This window comes from Eucyclogobius newberryi, unplaced genomic scaffold, assembly GCF_026437365.1.
Source record: "Eucyclogobius newberryi isolate DKJ021-1_F unplaced genomic scaffold, fEucNew1.0.hap1 SCAF_20, whole genome shotgun sequence".
Classification (NCBI taxonomy): domain Eukaryota; kingdom Metazoa; phylum Chordata; class Actinopteri; order Gobiiformes; family Gobiidae; genus Eucyclogobius; species Eucyclogobius newberryi.
This window is the reverse complement of record NW_027315835.1, coordinates 10,044,272-10,065,192: the sequence shown is the minus strand read 5'-3', so window position 1 is coordinate 10,065,192 and position 20,921 is coordinate 10,044,272. Positions and strand designations below refer to the sequence as shown.

General features: G+C 39.4%; 1 protein-coding gene across 7 annotated transcripts in view; it reads right to left on the bottom strand.

Moving 5' to 3' along the window:
* Positions 1-20,921, bottom strand: part of sdk2b (sidekick cell adhesion molecule 2b) — a 565,983-nt gene that overhangs the window by 258,428 nt on the left and 286,634 nt on the right. The gene's annotated exons all lie outside the window — the stretch shown is intronic.

Here is a 20,921-nt window from a genome sequence, read left to right as displayed (position 1 = left end):
GGAGAAATGAATCAATGCATCTAACACATGTAAGACATATTGTATACAACTATTAAGGTCTTTTTTTAAAAACACAATTATGTTTTATCAGGCTTCAGTGCTAGAATTTAAAAAAAACAGATTGTATGATCTGGGTAGTAATTATAGAGAGGTTAATACAATATTTATACATACTTACTATTTAACAAATTACAACACGCAGAGTGAATGGCCCCTGTTGGGACTTTTGCCTGAAGCTAAGCTATCAAATTTAACTACATTTTGGAGCATAAATTTACTCCAACTAATATCCAACACGCCATGTTTGCTTATGCAATTTAAAACCACTATCTGGGATGGGCAAAGACAATGCAAAATTATAACATAAACTAATTTTAAGTGGTATGTTTTTAACGTAGTCATGTAGGACAGTTTTTGCAAATTACAACTGCACTTTTTTTTTTTTTTTCTTAAAGGCGGTATGGACGATTTTTCGGCGATTTGAGAACGCAGGCGGAAGTGCGCATGCGCACTCCCCCGTGCGGACCGATACAACACACACGTGCGTTTGTTTATTAGCGCAACGGAGCGCATCGCATCGCTCGTCTCCCGTAGATTTCTGTCCACTTCTGCGTCAGCTCGAACTGTCTTTCTCCGTCTTCATTTTGCCCTGTACACTGAGGGAACTATATTATGATAGATCCATGCGCTTAGGCACGCGGAAACGTGGGGACGAGCCTGACGCGGCTGCAGGTGAGCGATAGGTGCGTTTTATGATTGATACGTGGCAGGACAAATGATTTATCCACGCCACGAGGAAATATGATAAAAAATTTGCTGAAAAAAATCGTCCATACCACCTTTAATAAATCATTGGTATGGTTTAAATTATATTTTCTTACATTTCACACTTTGCACATAAACATATTTTAACTATATAAACACAACAACCAACAACTTTAAATGTGAGTCATATTTGGTTTTGATCCTGCAATTTAAAAAAAACCTCACATCCTTTTTCATTTATAATCCAAATTGGACCGCAAATTAACATTACTTCTACCAGTTGCAAACACTGCATCAATTGAATTACGCATTCAAATATTATAAGATGTCATATCCCATCACGCTCGTATCACAAATGCCCCGAGGTGGAACAAACTGGGATAAAAGCCTAAACGAAAACACAGATGAAAAGTGCCTGGGGGAAACTCACCCTTTCTCGTCATCTGTCTAATCAAGCGCACTTTTCCAGCCGCCGCCCGCACATCAAAAGACTACGACTCAAATTGAGTTACAATGATGACGCACATAACTAACTTTTCTACCCAACTTTGATATTGCATTTGGATAATTGATGAATACATGAGGGATGAGGGTCAATTTAATATGATGGGCCTGGATGTACCTCTGAGCTGTTCACCTCCACGCTTTGCATATTGAATTTCATTTATTTGATCACGGTCTATCATCTGTAAAAGTAAGAGGGCTACTCCAATCTACTGTTTAGAAAGGAGTGATGTCTGTGTCAACCGTAACCCCGATTAACACTGGGGTCCGAATATCACCTCTGAGTTTGTAAAAGGTTTGAGTGGCTCAGTAAGCAACTTTTTGTATGTTGTTGGTGTTTTGTATGATATTATTACGCAAGAAATGTATAAAAAAAAAAGACTGTGAGCAGGCTTGTATTGCCACAAAATTGACTCTTAATTTCCATGGGGAAGTATAATTTTAACTTTCTATTTCTATTTTCAAATCAATCAAATCAATTTATTTTTGTAAGGCCCAAAATCACAACAACAGTTGCCTCTGAGGGCCACAGGGAGAAATGAATCAACAATGTCTGTGGTGGCGATGAAGTCAGACAATGTCTGTGGTGGCGATGAAGTCAGACAATGTCTGTGGTGGCGAGGGACGATGTCCCAGGGTCCTCTGTCCTTAGACTCTCCTTCTCGGCCAGGAAAAACTACAAAAAAAACCTCTTTGGGAAAAAAGCGTAGAAACCTGGAGGAGTTCCAGTGAAGGAGAGATCCGACTCTCACAGACGGACACAAGGAGACTGGAGCTGGACCCACTCTTCAGGCAGAAGAGGGACCGTCTGAGTCGAGCTGGACCCACTCTTCAGGCAGAAGAGGGACCGTCGGAGGCGAGCTGGACCCACTCTTCAGGCAGATGAGGGACCGTCGGAGGCGAGCTGGACCCACTCTTCAGGCAGATGAGGGACCGACTGAGGCGAACTGGAGCCACTCTTCAGGCAGATGAGGGACCGACTGAGGCGAACTGGAGCCACTCTTCAGGCAGATTTTACAGGTGACTTTCCACTTCCTGAAAGTGACTACGCCTTTAAATAAAACCCATGCATGAATCCCCACAGCCTGTGAAATTATAAAAATAAAAAATAAAAACTATTTTAAAGGGTATATTATTTTTAAGATATTTGTATACCAAAGTTACAGTTGGTATATGTGCTATAATATGCAAGAAGAAGCAATATTCTTTTTTTTAATTTTAGGTAAATAATTCAATTTCTACTCTATTACTGAGGTAAAAAGGTCAGAAAAACCTAAAAAATCACTTCCCATATTAGAGGTTAGAGGTAATTGTACCCTATCCAACTAACTATCTCAGGGGTACGTAAAGAAAATAACTAAAAATGTCTGAAAATGTACTATTACCACCTCTTCTCCCTATGAGGTCACGAGGTTACTGCACATAACCTTCTCTCTTTATCAAACCATGGCACAAAACGACACTTGCTGGGTAAACTATAAAAACACTGCACACAACGATTTAATCCAAACTCAACAATTCAACAGTTTTTCAGTTGAAAATGGCCTCTGCTTATCGCACTCGCCCAAAACACTCAGGGCTTTTATTAGAGACACTTAACCACTGGGCCCCATCGGCATTAGCAAAACTCTGTAAGTAACACCTAATGGGCACCTAGGTTAAAGTGTCATTACCACCTCATGACCCACTCTGAGCAACGCATTTGAGAAGCTATTTTTACTCTTTTACCACCTTTTTACTCAAAATATCAGTATGCAAAATATTGGCGCACATATTATCCAAAATGGGCAGCGAGTTTGCATTTCAGTGTTTGGATGCATGTCTGTGGGCTGCTTTCATTACTTACTGCAGCTTCTCTTTTTCTTTTTTTTTCTTCCGAGGCAGCACAATTAGCATTCAATCCCATTCCTCTGGGCTCCTATGAAATGTCTCCTTATTTGAAGATGATACATCCCCTCCAGCTTGTAGGGAAGAGTGAGCGTATTGAGAGACACTTGGGTATGACTGATGGTTGCGCCTGAATATACAGCACGCCGTGTACGTCGGCGGTTTAAGAAAAACTTTTACCTCATCCCTGACCCTCCACGTGGCCCACAGCGCGACTAAAGCAGCCGTGATGCGTCACATTCGATGCTAGGATGGCGTGTCTTACTCCGGGTATAGTAAACCACTGAATTGCCAACACACTGACACAAGCTAATACGATCTGTTTGAGGGATCTTATGTGGAAGACGATGTTAATGCGGTGTTAAATTGTCTAATAGCGTGTTCCGAGTCTCAGTGAGGTGAATGTGCGTTTGTGAAGATAATAATGCCTGTCCTCAAACTCGCTCTTCAAGGTTAGAGGGTGGTTTTTGTGCCAATTTCGAGGCGTGTGTGCCAAATTGAACTATAGGGCTGTATAGTTTTCCAATACATATAGTACAGGAAAGTAGATCCACTCCCAGTATTGATTTCCTGTGCCAAAATCAATCCATGAGACTCATCACAATTTCATTACATCTCACTCATATGGTTCTATATCTATATTATATCATCGTGAATATGTAATTTTGTTTTTAAGTGTCATGTTACAAGTGCGTTAACAAAGAGCTGGAGCAGGTGCCATGTTCCACTTAAGACTACTGTCACTTACGACTATTAACTTATTTCTAGCTTTGACAAACCCGTAAAACATCTTCTCTCATCCAAAATGTAACACAGAGACTTCAGTGTATTTCCCCTGAGTTTGTGATTAATAAAATGATTTGTGATTAGATGCAGACATGCACATTTTACTCTTTTACAAGTAAAATGTTGGGTACCACAGCTTCAAAATGTCCACAAGACCAGTGTTTTTCAACCACACAACCCACTAAAGCATGATATAATTGGACATTTTGTGTAAAAATGTGTTATATAATGTGGCAAATAATTTCCATGACACTGTCTGGTTCATTCAATTTGGCAATGGTGATTGTTTTGCTGAATTTCTTGGCACAGAAGTGTGGTCAGGACGCAATAAATGGTAAATGATTCAATTAATGTGTAAATTTGTGAACTCAAATTGGACATTTTTTCAAGGCGCACTTGGCAACACTGTTTCCCTTGCACACAAGTTGGAAATGAAGGTCCTAGAGAAGCATGCAGAGGTAAGGGTGTAGACGTCTCCAGTGCAATTTCAATTACCGTTAGTCTCTAAACATCACAACTGATGAAACCAGGGCTGCTTTGGCAACTCAAAACGACTCAACCAGACGTGAGTAATGTCGGAGGCTCTTTAGAGTGTTTAGCAATAGTTTATAGACAAAAAATTAGCATGTAATCTTTAAATCCAACTTTATATTAGACAAATCACACCAAAAACATGCTGTAGCAGACCACATCGGTTTGACTGCTATTAGCAAATATGACATATAAACAACCATTTGTTTCAAACTTCAAAGTTGTTTTTTAAATTTTGTTGCCTCATTGAAATGAATGAGACAGAGCTTTTGTATCAGTGGTACACGTCTCTCCTGAAAGGCTCTTTATAAAGAAAATAAACACACATTTAAACTCAGAGAAGATTTATCTGGACACAAAACGACACAATCTAACCATCCGACATTTGAATTCACTTTCTACATAGATACTAAATAGACAGATCTCTTGGAAACCTTGGAATAACCTATATGGCCCTATTTTTAGCGCACACACACAAACACACACACACACACACACACACTCACAAACACACACACACACACACGTACACACGTACACACACACACACACACGTACACACACACACACGTACACACACACACACACATACACACACGGACACACACTCACAAACACACGTACACACACACACACGTACACACACACACACACACACACACGTACACACACACACACACACACACACGTACACACACACACACACGTACACACACACACTCACAAACACACGTACACACACACACACACGTACACACACACACACGTACACACACACACACACACACACGTACACACACACACACACACACACTCACACACACACACGTACACACACACACACACACACACGTACACACACACACACACACACACTCACACACACACACGTACACACACACACACACACACACACACATACACACACGTACACACACACACACTCACAAACAAAGAACACTCTGAACCGTCCAGGCATTGACTTTTTGTCCTATGAGTCACCCACTGCGCCCTCATTTATCAATATTAGCAGTGCGTGGCTTTCCAGTCTAAAAGGTAAGTAGACTAGCGCACATGCACACTAGCTACACACCGTTGCTTACTTCGAGCCACTGGAGAGGATATACAGTATAGACAGGGACATTAAACCCAAAGGACGACGCAGTTTCTTGCCAAGCACTTGACTTTTTAAGCAATTGGCACACACGCGGCTCCAGCTAAAGAATTTGATTATTCCCTCCGAGGTTCTATTCTCATTTAATTTTCTCTTTTAGTCAGCAACTTGCACTTCTATCCTTTCCATTACCCGACGTCCTCGGCATTCCCCCCCCCCCCCCGTCCTCGTACCTTTACATCTTCGTCCTTTTTAGCACGGCGTCGTTTTCCGCGGCTCGCGCTCGCCTTTCTACAAGCTTATTCTCTAGTTTCTGATAAAAAAGTAATGGGGTTTTCTAATGGCTTGAATTTCCTTTGCGCCGGTGATCCGCTGTGTATTGAATTCTTGAAGACACGGCCTCTGAAACAAAAGATGTGCGCATCCAAGTCTTTGTGATCATCCGCCGAAAAATTGCAATTGTTTTTGTTGCTAGGATATTTATGAATGCGAATGGCTGGGATTTCAAGCCAACCACTTAGGGCTATGCATTTAATTGAACAGGAGGAAGTGCTTCCGGCCTCCACTACCCATAACCCCCTTGGGCAACGCTAACGGGTTCTCCTCAAGGCCGTGCGATTTTTAATAATGCAATACAGACACTGCCAACGTAAATCTCGCTACAAAAGTCCGAGAAGGTCATTGACTCTCCCAGCCCGCTCTATCTGGTCTTCCGAGCGCCATAGATCCACTTTTAATCTCCTCCCGTGATCTCCCAGCATGCATCACTTAAACTCGCCCAATACGGAGCAGGACTACAGGCCCACTGAACCCTATTGTACTCAGACAAAACCCTCGCCACACCTCGCTTGGATGAATGGGACTCGTAAATATCACAGGTTTAGCAGTTATAAAAAGGACAGGTGGGAGAGAGGAGCAAACAACTACGCGTACGTCTACCAAACCTTTAGTGTAATTGTGATACTGTAATATTGTTCATTGGTTGTGTCCACGTAAACATTTGGAGGCAAATCCCGGAGCTAAACCTGAGGACCAAATGAAGACGAGAACAAGATCAAACCAAGTCTACACGTAGGATCTTATTGGCATTTCTATAACAGTGTGGGTCAAATAAAACTAAATCTAAAGGTGGTGAAGAACATAAATGTGGGTAAAAGGCTAATCATTCAGCTAGGTCGTCCTGACATTGAGGGTTTATGCAGAATCAATGTGCGAAGCACTAAAAACGTTCTTAATCTGAGGTGAGAGAAGTCTGATTTTGTTCTAAATGTGTATCACTGATTGCACGGTTCCGTTTTAGTTTGGCTCGAGGCGTGACAAGAGGGCGTGGTGACCGGACGCACATTTGTAAAGTATTCCAGATCCCAGGCAAGTGTATACCATAATTTTAAACTATATAAGATTCAAATGGAAACAAAAGGATACTCTTAGCTCTACATTTCTCAAAGTCAAATCAACCGTTAATAACTTTGCTCGAACACGATTACAATGACACCCATTTTCATTATCCATACACATTTAAACTGGTTTTTGATTGAAAGTGAAGAAGGTAATTGTCATTCTAATTTAGCAAAAAGTTACAAAAGAAAATCCTTTGCTTACAGAACACATTTGTCAATATGGGCCTCATTTACGAACCAATTACGCTCTACGGCTGTTATTTCCAGCGATGTTTGTGATTTAAGTGAACAGTAATGAAGAAGATTACCTAAAATAGTGGCATGTAGAAGTCTGTACAGCTCTTCCCGTTCACGTAAACAGCTTGCAAAACTTAAAGTGTCTTTGATAAACGACTTAAGGTGATCTAAAAATACACAATGCCACAACAACCATAGGTCTCTTCTCCAATTTTGTAAAACCCGGTTAATAACAAGCTTTATTCATTCTTATGCATGCCTTATTACATCATAGTTTATATTTCATTTTTGTTCACTGACAATGGCATTAAACCTTTTTCTGATTCTGATTCATTGCTTTCAGCTTCCTGTCAATTGCTGATATTTCAGAGCTATAATATTCATTTGAATTATGAATTGTTAATTGCTATAGCTCGGTAGTCATCATTGTGAAACCAAAGGATATAAAGGAACAGAAACATTGAATATATTAATATGTTGTTTTTTTCTTTATTCTCCTAGTATATTCCTGATGGGATTGTTTTCATTGTTTTTAATTAAACTAAGAGCCACGTAACATGAAATAATCGAATCATGAATTTCTAAGATAAGATAAATAAAGAGCAACAAACTGTGTCAATTCAAATTTAAACAAGTTGACAATATAAATGGGGGGCAATATATGTATGTCCTTACTGTCGTGATTCATGTGCAATTACTGTGCAATTCATGTGCAATTACTGTCGTGATCACATGCAATGGGATCTATTTATTTATTTATTTTTATCTTTATTATTTTTCCCCTCCATCCCTTGTTGGGAAATGGGAGGTTTTGTCTATGGGAGTTTTTGTTTATAAGAGATAATTAAGAGTGTTTTTCAAACTTCCTATAAGTTATCTGTTCTTTTCCTCTGTATCTACCTGCGTTGCAACCATGAAATTTCCCCATGTGTGGACAATAAAGGATTATCTTATCTTATCTTAATTATATTATAAATCGTAGCTTCATTACCTGTCATATTCTTGATCAATGTTATAGTAAAATTTAACTAATATAAGTGGATTTAATAATATATTGCTTTTGCCAGTTTGCTTCCTCTCATTTGCAAATAGAGAACATTGTAAAAGCCAATTTTAAAACAATTCTAACAAAAGAGAAGAAAAAATCCAAGTCACACATTGCACACAACCCAATTTAATTTTACATTTTCCCTACTGTAAACTACCATAGCTCCACATTCACGTTTACAGTCAAACACGTCCAAAGCGGTTAACATACAGTACGTTTAAGCATCCCGTGATTCTCTCTCATATCACGTACCACAGCCCTAAAACACTCTGTACGGACGCACTATAAAAACTCTTGAACACTTACTCACCTGGGAAAACATGGTCCAATAAGATCGTGCGTGTCTCATGTAGAAAATCATTCACACTTTGTCATCTCATGGATATCCGGACTTCAGAACACGACAGAACCCGCAGCAGCAGCGAGAGGCGACTGTTTAATCATCACCATCGGAAACACATACGCTTCATTTAAACTTCAGTTGAAAGAAAATGGTTCATTGACAATTAGAGTTGTCCCCCGCTGGACTCTTGCCTCTTGATTGTGATTCGTTTGTTGTTTTATCGTGAGTTTTAATGAGTGAGTTTTAACATCTGTCCAGGGAGCACGGCTGACAAAAATATGTAGACGGACTGTCCCTGAAATAAAATAAATAAAAATAATAAAATAAATTTAATAAATAAAATAAATAATTCAAATAAATACAATAAATAAATATAATAAATACAATAAATAAAATAAATACAGATCGAGTCAGTATGAAGTGTAAATGTAAATACGCCATTACACGTGTACTTTTATATACAGTAATAAAATGTCTAGTTGCTGCCGGTATATGAAAAACTATATACAGTAATAAAATGTCTAGTTGCTGCCGGTATATGAAAAACTATATACAGTAATAAAATGTCTAGTTGCTGCCGGTATATGAAAAACATGGGACTCCAGAGTGAGATATCCAGACTGTGGGGGCGAGACGAGAGCCTAATGCCCAGGGAAGGTGACCCCTTGGGAGTGCCATTATCCGGCCTGACATTCCTGGTTGAAGAGGTCTCTAAAAGCTCCAGCTAACTACTGCCCCATCCACATAGAAGCTGTGCGGATAAATGGACTCGACAACCCTCCTCACGGAGAAATCTCCGAGCACGCTCAGTTACTCTCCGAGGGATCGCATTTAGTGTCGGCTACAATGATAAGACAGTTCCCATGTGTTTAATTATTATTCTTTTAAATACTGGATTATAAAGCAGGGCTGCCAGATTTTCAAATAGCATTAATTACCAACATTTGTATTAATGAGCATATTTTAGAACAATAATAGCTTTAAAACATTAACAGCTCATAGTTCAGTCAATATTATGGATATGATTGTGAAACAGACATGAATTAAGGCTAAAAATCACCTTTTTCTCCTTGGTCGAGAGCTTGATTTAGAGACTGATTACAGGGATTGATATGAGGGACTTGCCAGCCATTCCCAACACGTTTTGACAGACTACTTAACAAAACCTGAGAGTCTGAGGCTTTTCAATTTCTAGGGCGGAGTTTAGAGAGCAGAGACAGGAACCAATCACATAAACCCGGACGTGACGCAAAAAACGTGACACGCTTAACCGGATATTACGTAGCCCATGTCAACAAGGCGTGTTCCGCGTTATCCGTCCCCGAACGCAGAAAATGTCTCCTGAATCGCGATGACGCCCTTCGTATAACCGCATCTAACGCACGATCATCACGGCGAGTAGAGCGGACTTTCCTGATTGTTCAAACCGAAGCGAGAGCAGAAGTAAACACTCGGTCATGAGCCGGGTCCGCCATCTTGAATGTTTTTGAACGGGGGTGAAAAGTAACTTCCGTATCGTCAGTGTGACGCGTTAAAACCTGCGTCTGGGATTGGATCGGTAAATTGAGGATCGACGACTTCACTGGCTCTGACTCGGATTCCAGACCCTTACGCATTAGAACAGAATGTGGGCGGGGCTGGCGGGTGCCTAAATATGTTTTCCATAGCCTTTCCAGCGTGTTTTGCCGTGAACACTCAGAAGCGTTAGTAAAAAATGCTACATCTGCTGTTTAACTTACCTGCACAATGTTTTAAACGCCCCGTCTCGTGCGTTTCACTGGTCATTTGAGCCAATTATCACTGCTTGGTACATATTTGAGGTTCTTTTTGTAATTTGATCATTTCCTGTAGAAGCTATTGTATTTTTGCATCTGTTGAAACTGTGAAAAGTGAACCATTTATTTGTAGAAATACTATTTCATATGTGTATGTAATGTGAGAGGAGTAAGCTCTGTCTCCAGTCTTGTCCTGGTTACAGTGGAGTTAAAGGGGAAGTATACGCTAAACTTGTAAATTTTTCAGAGCACCTTTTTGCACTTCTTTTTCACTGTGGGAGAACACAATTAACTCACCCAAAAAGTGAAATTGCCGAGTTTGTTGGAGAATCCAGCCACAGTGTGAAATTGCCTCAATGGAACAACTCTCAACATTTGCAAAGAACTTTCCAGAAATAGAAGCCCAAAGTCGTTATAAAGAAGCAGACTTTGTGTTGGGGAAAAAATTAGACTGAAAATTATTGTCTACACGCTTTAAAAGGACAGATCACCATGGCTTCTGTTGGATTGAATATATTGAGAAAGTGAACATTTTGAATTCAAACGTGACGTGAAAGAAGGTTTAACGGTTTTTATATGAATAGTTTATGATGTTACCGGACCTAATTTAACTAAAATATACAGTTTCATGGCGTTCAAAGTGATGAAATGTGTAAAAGTGTATTTTCCAATCCACACATGTAGCCTCAGGATGGGGAAACGGGCCTGGACTTTAGAGCTCATGTCAAACGTAATGGATTTGATGAGGACGTGGATTAGAGTTAACGTGGCGCCTAAACAGCTGAGGTATTTATTGAAGCAGAAACAGGACTCCTCCCCAGCGCTGCTCAATCCAAACTCCACTCTACATTTAATCAATTAAGAGGCCAGTGTAAACCATCCTCTGGACTCATATCGATGGCATTACTTTACAACTCACCGTTTTAACACCAGAAAAACCACAGAGGGAGATGAACAAATGTGACTGACCGTGGCCAATCCAGTTACATGTCTACCCGGAGACATTTTGAGTTATTCACAGATTCTGAAAATGTGAATTCAAAGCTTTCCAATGATGTCTCACTCATGTAGATCTGATCATATTTGAGTAAGTTGTGGTCATTTGAATGTATACAACTCTCAAACCCATTCACTGAGAAAACGGCTTCCAAAGTTTCTCACCGGAGTGAGCCCAGAGTCACAGGGGGCGGGGCTCATTTGCATCTCATTGAGATAAGCCCTCCCCCCTGTCACACTGACACCACCTTCCCCTTACAGCTGTCACTCAAGACTCAAGAGGAGTGTTGTTATTGATGGTAACTAGACTTGAATCAGAATTAGAAGTTACTATATTAAAATGGAAATACTTGGATTACAAAAGGCCCTGAATAGAATCAAAGAATCAGAATGAGAATAGGGTTCATTGCATTTGTCGATAAACATAATTCATAGGTGATTCAGTGCAACACAAACAACAAAAGATAAGATAAGATAGCCTTTAATGTTACAACGCAGTAGATACAGGGGGAAAGGACAGTAACTTACAGGAAGTTTAAAAAACACTCTTAATAGAAGAACTCTTATAAACAGATGCCAGGGCCAGGTATACGAACTGCAACGGGTCCATGGCTTTGAATATATGAGATAATAGATATGATATGTACACCACCAGAGTCCAATTACATCAGAGATCACATCCTCATCCTCTTCTTCGTCTGTGCACTCTTCAGTGCTGTGACTCTCGGCTCTTGGCATCAAAGCTGTAAACAAATAACAGGACATTTAAGAAATGGCTAACTATTTCACATAAAACACTCATTAACTATTTATTTTTTTTAACACAATGTGAGAGTTTCAATATAAATACCTGAAGTGCTGAAAACTCTTGATCTTTGGAAGCCGTCTGAAGAAGGGACTCAGATGCTTCTGCCAGTCCAAGTTCTTGACAAACACTTTGCCATCCGCCGTTCCAACAAGCTGTGGGATATTGAGGTGAGACTCAGGAGAGCTGTTTTCCACTACCTGATGACAAGGGCGACACTGTAAAAAAATGAGAACAGAAGAAACATATCTTAAGCAGAGAGCAGCACTGAAGTTTTGACAAGCTAATGTTTACACATTACAGTAGTCAAATAATATAAACTAACCTCAGCGATGTCTTCCAAAGCGTCAACCCTGGTCTTCATGTATGCTCGCTTGATAAGTCCAAAGCCGCAATCAGGGGAGAATTTGGTGTGGCCAGCAATGAGGAAGTGGATGTCCATTGTGTAGTGAAGCTTGGCCCCGTCTGCAGAGGGTTGGACGGAGAGTGTATCTGTAGTAGACAGAGAGAGAGAGAGAGAAAGGAGATTAGATTAATACATATGACATTTGATTAAGACGTATATGTCTTACTATTCTACATTTGCACTATTATTAGTACCTGCTGTGCAAAGTCGAAGCTGTAATGCATCCTGATGTCTTTGCTTGCTGGCGGTGAGGGTCCAAAGACAGCACATTAGATTCTGTTGTAGAGATCTGTGCGTGGCCTGCAGCTTCTGATGTGTTGGAGAAGCTGTTTCCACAGTGATCTGAAGCTTGATGTACAAACTGCAGGCTCACCTGAAAAACAGATGTTGCTTATGGTTAATTATACTCTAATCATTAAAACACGAAAATCACCAAAATAATGTTTTACACTTACCACGCTCCTTAGCAGACTTCACGTAGAGACAGGTCATGTCAGTCAGGTGTCTTTGCCAATTCTGAAAAGGGGAAAAAAAGGATTAGGGTTAACAGTAATATGGGAATAACACGCTTCACAGATAACAGTTCACATTGTGACGTTAACGGTGTATTTAAGATGCAAAACGCGGAGATATTGGGACATCTGCCCTCGGCTAGCGATGCTAGCTAGCTCACTTGAGATAACACTGCTTGTAAAAGCAGAACACTTGCAGAACAGCACACCAAAACATAAACATACACTCAAGTTTAAAACCGGCGCACATTAAAGTGATTAAAAGCGGGTGTTTTAGTCGCAAAGCTTACCTGGTTCAGCCGTCCTGTTGTCTCTCCCAACACCGTGCACAGAGAGACACACAGGAAGCTGATAATGGCCAGGCAAGCGCGTGATTGGTTCGAGTGACGCAGTGCGTGCTTGACGTGCAATGTACGTAAGCCACGTGACCAGAAGTGGTATCGGGAGTTGTAGTTTTTTCTCTTCCCTCACCGAAAAATAACCCGATAACATAGCAAAGTTTAGCTTACAACTTAGCTCCGAATAGCTGCGTTTAGCTCCAGGCTGTGGGGCTAACAGCCGGTTTAGCACCATAAAACACACACAAAGCACGACCCACATAACCCACGGGCCAACCCACGCCGAAAAATAACCCGATAACATAGCAAAGTTTAGCTTACAACTTAGCTCCGAATAGCTGCGTTTAGCTCCGGGCTGTGGGGCTAACAGCCGGTTTAGCACCATAAAATAGACACAAAGCACGACCCACGGGTCAAGAAATACTACATAAGTATATAATTTGTACAGACAAAACGCCGAAAAATAACCCGATAACATAGCAAAGTTTAGCTTACAACTTAGCTCCGAATAGCTGCGTTTAGCTCCGGGCTGTGGGGCTAACAGCCGGTTTAGCACCATAAAACAGACACAAAGCACGACCCACGGGTCAAGAAATACTACATAAGTATATAATTTGTACAGACAAAACGCCGAAAAATAACCCGATAACATAGCAAAGTTTAGCTTACAACTTAGCTCCGAATAGCTGCGTTTAGCTCCGGGCTGTGGGGGTAACAGCCGGTTTAGCACCATAAAACAGACACAAAGCACGACCCACACAACCCACGGGCCAACCCACGCCGAAAAATAACCCGATAACATGGTGATAACAGCAAGTAGTCACATTAAGCCCGTATTGCAGAGTGCACTGAAGCAACATGTTAGCTTAGCATTAGCTCCACCGGAGCAGACAAGTAAGATTCTAAAGTGATCACGAGACCGCCTTAAAACACAGCGTTAAAGCAATAATTTAGTAGTAAAGTAAAAGTGTACCTGAGTAAACAGTTCCGTTGCAATGTAGTCCAGGAAATGTAAGCTCTGAAGACTGTGCTCTGCAGACGGTCTGGAGGAATGAGAGGAAAACACGGAGCACGCAGCTGTAGCCATGCGGATCACAGCTGATTGGTGGAAAATGTAAACAACACGTTGGCTAGAAAAAGGTGACGCCCCCCAGGAGAGCAGGAAAAAGACCCGAAAACTCCACATTTTTAACAGCTTAATGTGTACGTTTAAGACAACCAATAGTGTTATCTGAAGCACACAGGGAATTATTCATAACTTCAACTAGCACATTCTGCAAAAAAACGAAAATCACAAAGTGCTACTTTTTGTTGTTTGGGCCAACTTTGGACCAACAAATATTGGTCTGAGGGCCGCATTTGGCCCGCGGGCCGTAGTTTGGACATGCCTGGTGTATGCAGACGATACATGGAAGTTTTGTTCTTTTTTTTTTACACTATAGTCCTTTTCACAACAAATCAGTAACTATTAAACCGGTATCATATTTTCACTAGCCCTAATGAACAAATAGTTTATCAAAAATGATTCTGGCTTAGAAACGTAATTATAGATAGTAGTTAGTATTAATTAATTCGTAACTAAGCCTGAATCGTTCTTATTACACAATTTTTTCACTGTAAATTAAGTCTTTGTTCGTGTTTATTAAGGCTATAATAAGTGTAGCTATTATAAAGTACCAAAATACCTTGAAAACATGCATTCTTACTCATCTAAGTCTAAATGCAATACAGTGGAACATTCCAGACAAAGCGTTTCTATATGAAAAGGAAACAGCTGAAACGATACAATACATCGTGCATCGTTAAAATATTTACTAAACTCTGAATAACTCGAATAAATGAAGAAAACATACTGCAAACGCGCTTGTCACATCTGTGCACGCCAGACCTGACCTGTACGCCCAAAAGCCATTACTCTGACGGATACAGTAGATGAAGCTTGCATTGTGCTCAAAGCCGCCCACACTTAACATATGCATTTCCTGTGTGGAGCGCGGCAGTTACAGATACGCCGCGCTACGTCGGCTTATTTACAAAATGGAAGAGACGGCGGCTGTCACGGCGCGTGGCGGTAATGGAGGAACAAAACATGTAATCGCGCCTGGCTCCCAAACGGTGACGTACAAACAGCTTTCCATTTATCTATGTACACGCTGGAAAATATGTCAGAACCGGGCACGCGGCGCTTTGTACTCTCTACTCTACTGTAGTTTTGCACGCGAGATACCGTGCTCGTTATGTCTCATTTTTGTGCTGCAGTTTTGGTGCGCTGAAAGTGGTCAGATGTCGATTAGTTTTGCGCATAGTTTAGTTTTTCAAAGGTGAGATGAAGAAAAAAGCAAGCGAAAATAAAGGCTGTGTTTTGGTATCTGTGTATGAAAAAATAAAAAAAACAAAAAGTACAAGGAAAAGTACATTTTATTTTGATAGCAAGGCCTCTATCCCTCCTAAACTTCAATGCCAGTTAATCAACATACTAAAAATACCACATTTGTTTTGTTTGTTTGTTACAAACTTTTCATTGGAAGTCACATATAGCGTACTGTTCTTCATAACCAAGTCATAAGAAAGCAAAACTTAGACTGTTTACACTGCCAAAGCAGGTCAAATGACTGTGGCCTGCAGCATTTCTGTTCCATCACAAAGATGCATCCAACACTACGACCTGTCGACTACACAAGCTTCACTACACAAGTGAAGCTATTTTCCTTCACAGTGCGCTGTAGTAGGGCATGACATGTGGCTATACGCATACTACTACTACTACTACTGCTACTACTACTACTACTACTGCTACTACTACTACTACTGCTACTACTACTACTACTGCTACTACTACTACTACTGCTACTACTACTACTACTGCTGCTGCTGCTACTACTACTACTACTACTACTGCTACTGCTGCTACTACTGCTACTACTACTACTACAAAATCAAAACACCAAACCATTACTAGTACCACTAAATCAATCCTACTGTGTTTACTGCTTAAGTTTCCAAACAAACACCATACTACTACTACTACTACTATTACCACTACTACTACTACCACCACTACTACTAATACTATTACCACCACCATCACACTTCCATCAAAAATAAAATACTAAAACAACTACTTCTTGCAATATCTGATGAAATATTTAAGAATCCTTCAGAGAAAAGCCACACTCTCGCCTTTTCCCCCCGTATCCTTGTGCAAAGTGCCAGATGCCGCACACAGCTGGCAGCGCTGCACGAGAAGAGAAGCGCCGCGGTGAAAGACAATGAGCGGCAGGACGGTTGGGTCAGGACGGTTAGGTCAGGGCAGATCGGCACGACGGCCCGAGGCGCAGGAACACGCTACAGGACGCGACAGGGACAGGAAGCTTGTACTCCAGGCTAAAGCTTCAAAGACAAACTATTCACTCAGGTCAGCCGGCCCCAGCGGTCGCATACTACGCCGTCCAATCTGGGTGTAAACAATGGAGGGAAATATTTGTACTGCAGGGATGAGCTGAGAAAAAAGAAATGACAAAACTAAATTAAAGATATTTATTTGGAAAAAGATGTATTATATGTTTTTCATCATGTAAAGTTTTCACATATAAATAAATAATTGAATGTGTGGAAAAAGCCAAAATTGCACTTATTTGGGAAAAATAAATAAATGATAAAGCCAATTTTAAATGTTTTGCTTCATTTTGTTCACATGTTAAAAACAAAATAAAAATCACAGGAGATTTATAAACATAATATTGTTATAGTATTTTTAAAGTATTTGAATACTGATAAACTAAATCGTAAAAAAATATAATTTCAAAATCAAATCAAAACTCAAATAAATCAGGTTGGACTTAACAAATCCTTCTGTATGATCAGTAAAAAAGCACAGTATTGTAAAGCAAAAAGTTATGGATACAAGTTGATTAAATGACATAATTAAATATATTTAGTTGCAGATGTTGGACAATGCTGTCGTTGCAGAATTTTTTTATTTTTTTTTCCATTTAATCCATTAAAGATTGGAAGGAAACACAGTATATTGAAAGACGGGGTAGAATTTTCACATCTGGACAAGAGTTTTTAGAATGTGTTTTAGCACACATCCAAGTTGCTTCTTTTCCACTTCTGACAGAGCTCTGAAGGGAGAAGGAGTGAAACTAACACAGATTTAATTTCAATCTTCTTTTGCACCTTTCGTACCAGTGGAAAAACATTACAGTACGATTGAACATGTTTAATTGCGATTTGCAGGTCGGGGCAAAACATGATCAGTGACTTGGAAGAGTTCTACCAGAGAAACAAATTATACTAATGAAAACAAATCATTCTTTTTCAATTAGCTCGCTTTTCTTTTTCATCTTCAAAAAATATACATACATTCTGACATTAATGGCAAATTTACAGTGCATATGATTGGAATACATTTTTTATTCCAATCATATGCACTGTAAATTTGCCATCGCACCATCAATATGCAGGAAAAAAGCCGTTTTGTCATTTGCATTTTCCCTTTCCAAGTCTTTCTCATCTTAAATGGGCACTCTAATGTGAGATAAATTAAAATAAACGAGATTAAAAAAAAAGTTTCTTGTTACAAATGCTGCTTTTTGTGTATAACGTTTTAGAACACAGTAGAAGACTTAAATCGATGACATCAATTCATTTCAAAGCGAGCGGCTTCCCGAAAGCACAGTTCATGTTCTTTTCACATCGTTGAGTGCGAAGGCTGTCAAAAAGTCGGCCTGTGCGCACACGTTCGGGTGAAGGGGAGCTATTGATTCGCTCTGACAAGGGATAGCGCTAAATATTTCAGGAATCACTCGCAGAGGATGGGAATAAACTGGAGGTTTGATAGTGAATAAATGTAGCCCGACACTGGGTCGAAAGTGCAGCGCTACGGCTAAAAATATTCCTCTCGGCTGCAATAGATACAGAAACGGAATAGTCACGTTGCCCCGGGACAGTGGATCTCCATGTGGAAAACAAGAGGCATTTGAATAGTTCTGTGTGTAAAGAAGGGAGCAAAAGTCCATCCCGACAGCCTTAATAAAGCATGAATAAAGACTTATTTATTACGATGATTCAGGCTTAGTAACTGCTTGTTTGAGGAGCTAGGCTAAAATGTAAATCCTAATATACTAGGAAAAAACTGGTGGAATAAATTACTGTCTTAAAGCACCTTAAATAAGGTAAACCAGAAATATTTAAGAAAATATGGGATGTCATCTTAAAAATCCAGAAAATATGAAGTAATTTCCTGTTGTTGATTATAAGGCTACCCCAAATAAATTGTCTGTTTGCTGTAACCCGAGTCAACATTTGTGAACACAAGTGGCTCGGTCGGTAGGCAAATTATTATTTTTTTCTACATTGAAGGCAAAAAAAAAAGATCCAAATTTTGGCATTTTTTGAGTGGGAGTGACCACCAGGGGTCAGGCTTTAATAGTCAATGACGGAAACGTCTCTCTCAACCCGATCGGGAGACTAAATCTCACGATATTAAGATATTTCAATCGACCTTTTGTACACCGCAATCCTTTATTTTGGTAGCGAAGGCGAGCGGGTGAAACTTGCGGGGGACACGGGCGCCGCCATGTTTGTTGTGATGACGCTACTGGGCGTGGGTCAATCCCAGAATGCATTGCATAAGACACCCTGACAGAGCCTGGCATGTCCTATGGACACTTGAGTGGCGCCGACAGTGGCGCAGTATCTCAAAAAAGGCAATTTATCGTCACAAACTTGTGGTCTCTTTGCGTTGCGCAGTACTTTATCTTTGCTGTAAGGATAACAAGCGTGATGAAAAATATTCAACACGGTGGTTAAGGAGTCGGGGAAATAATTGAAAAATAAAAGAATTTGACGTTTTTCAACAAAATGCTGATAAAAAAAATTTAGTCGGCTAGTTTCATGCCGGGTCGGTCGGGTTAAGGCAAACAGACATATTATTTTGCTCAGCCTAATGTTAATCTATATATTTTATTACTGTTATTATCACTATAATACTACCATTGTTGTTTTCTGTAATGAACTCTGAAGATGAATTGAATGGACTATTATTATTTCTGTGTCTTTGCAATGTCAAACCATAAATAAATAATTAAAAAGGGTGTTAATTAAGTAGTTGCTAAAACCAGATTCGAACATGATCAGTTTTGACGAGAAATCATGGGTACATTTTAATAATTATGTTATTATGTGTTTCTAATCCTGTCCAAATGTCTGAAAATATTCCCTGGAATTTTGTAAAAAATATATAAAAATCTAGTCACAAAATACATACAGGAAACTAAAATTATAAGTAAGATAAGATAAGATAATTTAGAACAAGTTAATTAAACGTTAAACTTCCTGGTCCTAGAAAAAAATAGCTAAATGTCTCTCCTCGCTCTTTCCCTTTATTCTGTATATTTTGTAAGCAAAGGCAGTTTTATATACAGTAAAGTTCAGCAATATGTGTTTGTGCCTGATCCACAGTGTGAAAACGATACATGTCTTTTTTATTCCAAAACGACTTTGAAAATATTAGTATTAATGACTCTCCTGCAGCAGTGTTTTTATCAACAAAATAACCACCCACTGAAAAGGCTGAGAAGTCATTTGTAATTTTAATTGAGCATCTCATTTGCAGCTATCAATATTTTTTTTTGTTTTTCTCAAGGGAATGAACGACTATTCATGTGGGGCGAGTAACAAGCTGTCAGAGCAAAACTGTTTCAAATACAAGGAGTAAAACAAATATGTTGTGATTAATGAACAACATGGGAAATCATTCATGATAAAACACAATGGATTATCATAGTAAAATTGAGATACAGCATTTCTCATCCTTTTTCGTCACATAATTGAGTCAAAATATCGATAAAATCATGCCAGTACCAGTGTCTTTTCAAATAAATGTTTGAATAAATTACACTTTTTTTACCATCTCTGGATATTATTTAATGGGGATGTTTTGTTAAATTAATAATAAAATAAATAAAATAAATAAAATAAATACAATAAATAAAATAAATAAAATAAATAAAATAAATAAAATAAATAAAATAAATAAAATAATTTAGATTTGGAAAAGTCATGTTCACTGAGCTTGTATTCACTATTACCAGTAAAAAAAAGCTGCAATTTATTTTCTCACATAATGAATTACCACACAATAAGTGGATCTCGCACCTGTCGTGTGCAGGTGCTCCGACAAAATAGGCCCCATTTTCTGCCCTTGGTCTCTTTTGACCCACATTTGAGATCTAATTACCATAAATAACAATCTCTGACTCAAATAATTTACTGCTGCATGTTTCGGCAAGCTGATAAAACTAGGGGTGGGCAATATTCACAAAAATAATACTTACACTTTAAAAAAAAGGTTCTTTAGTAAATTGTAAGCACTTGTTATTTGTTTATAAGTACTTAGACAATTACTAGTCTCTGCAGATGCTTATAATACCTGATAAATGTTAACAAGCCATTAAACTAAAGCATGTTT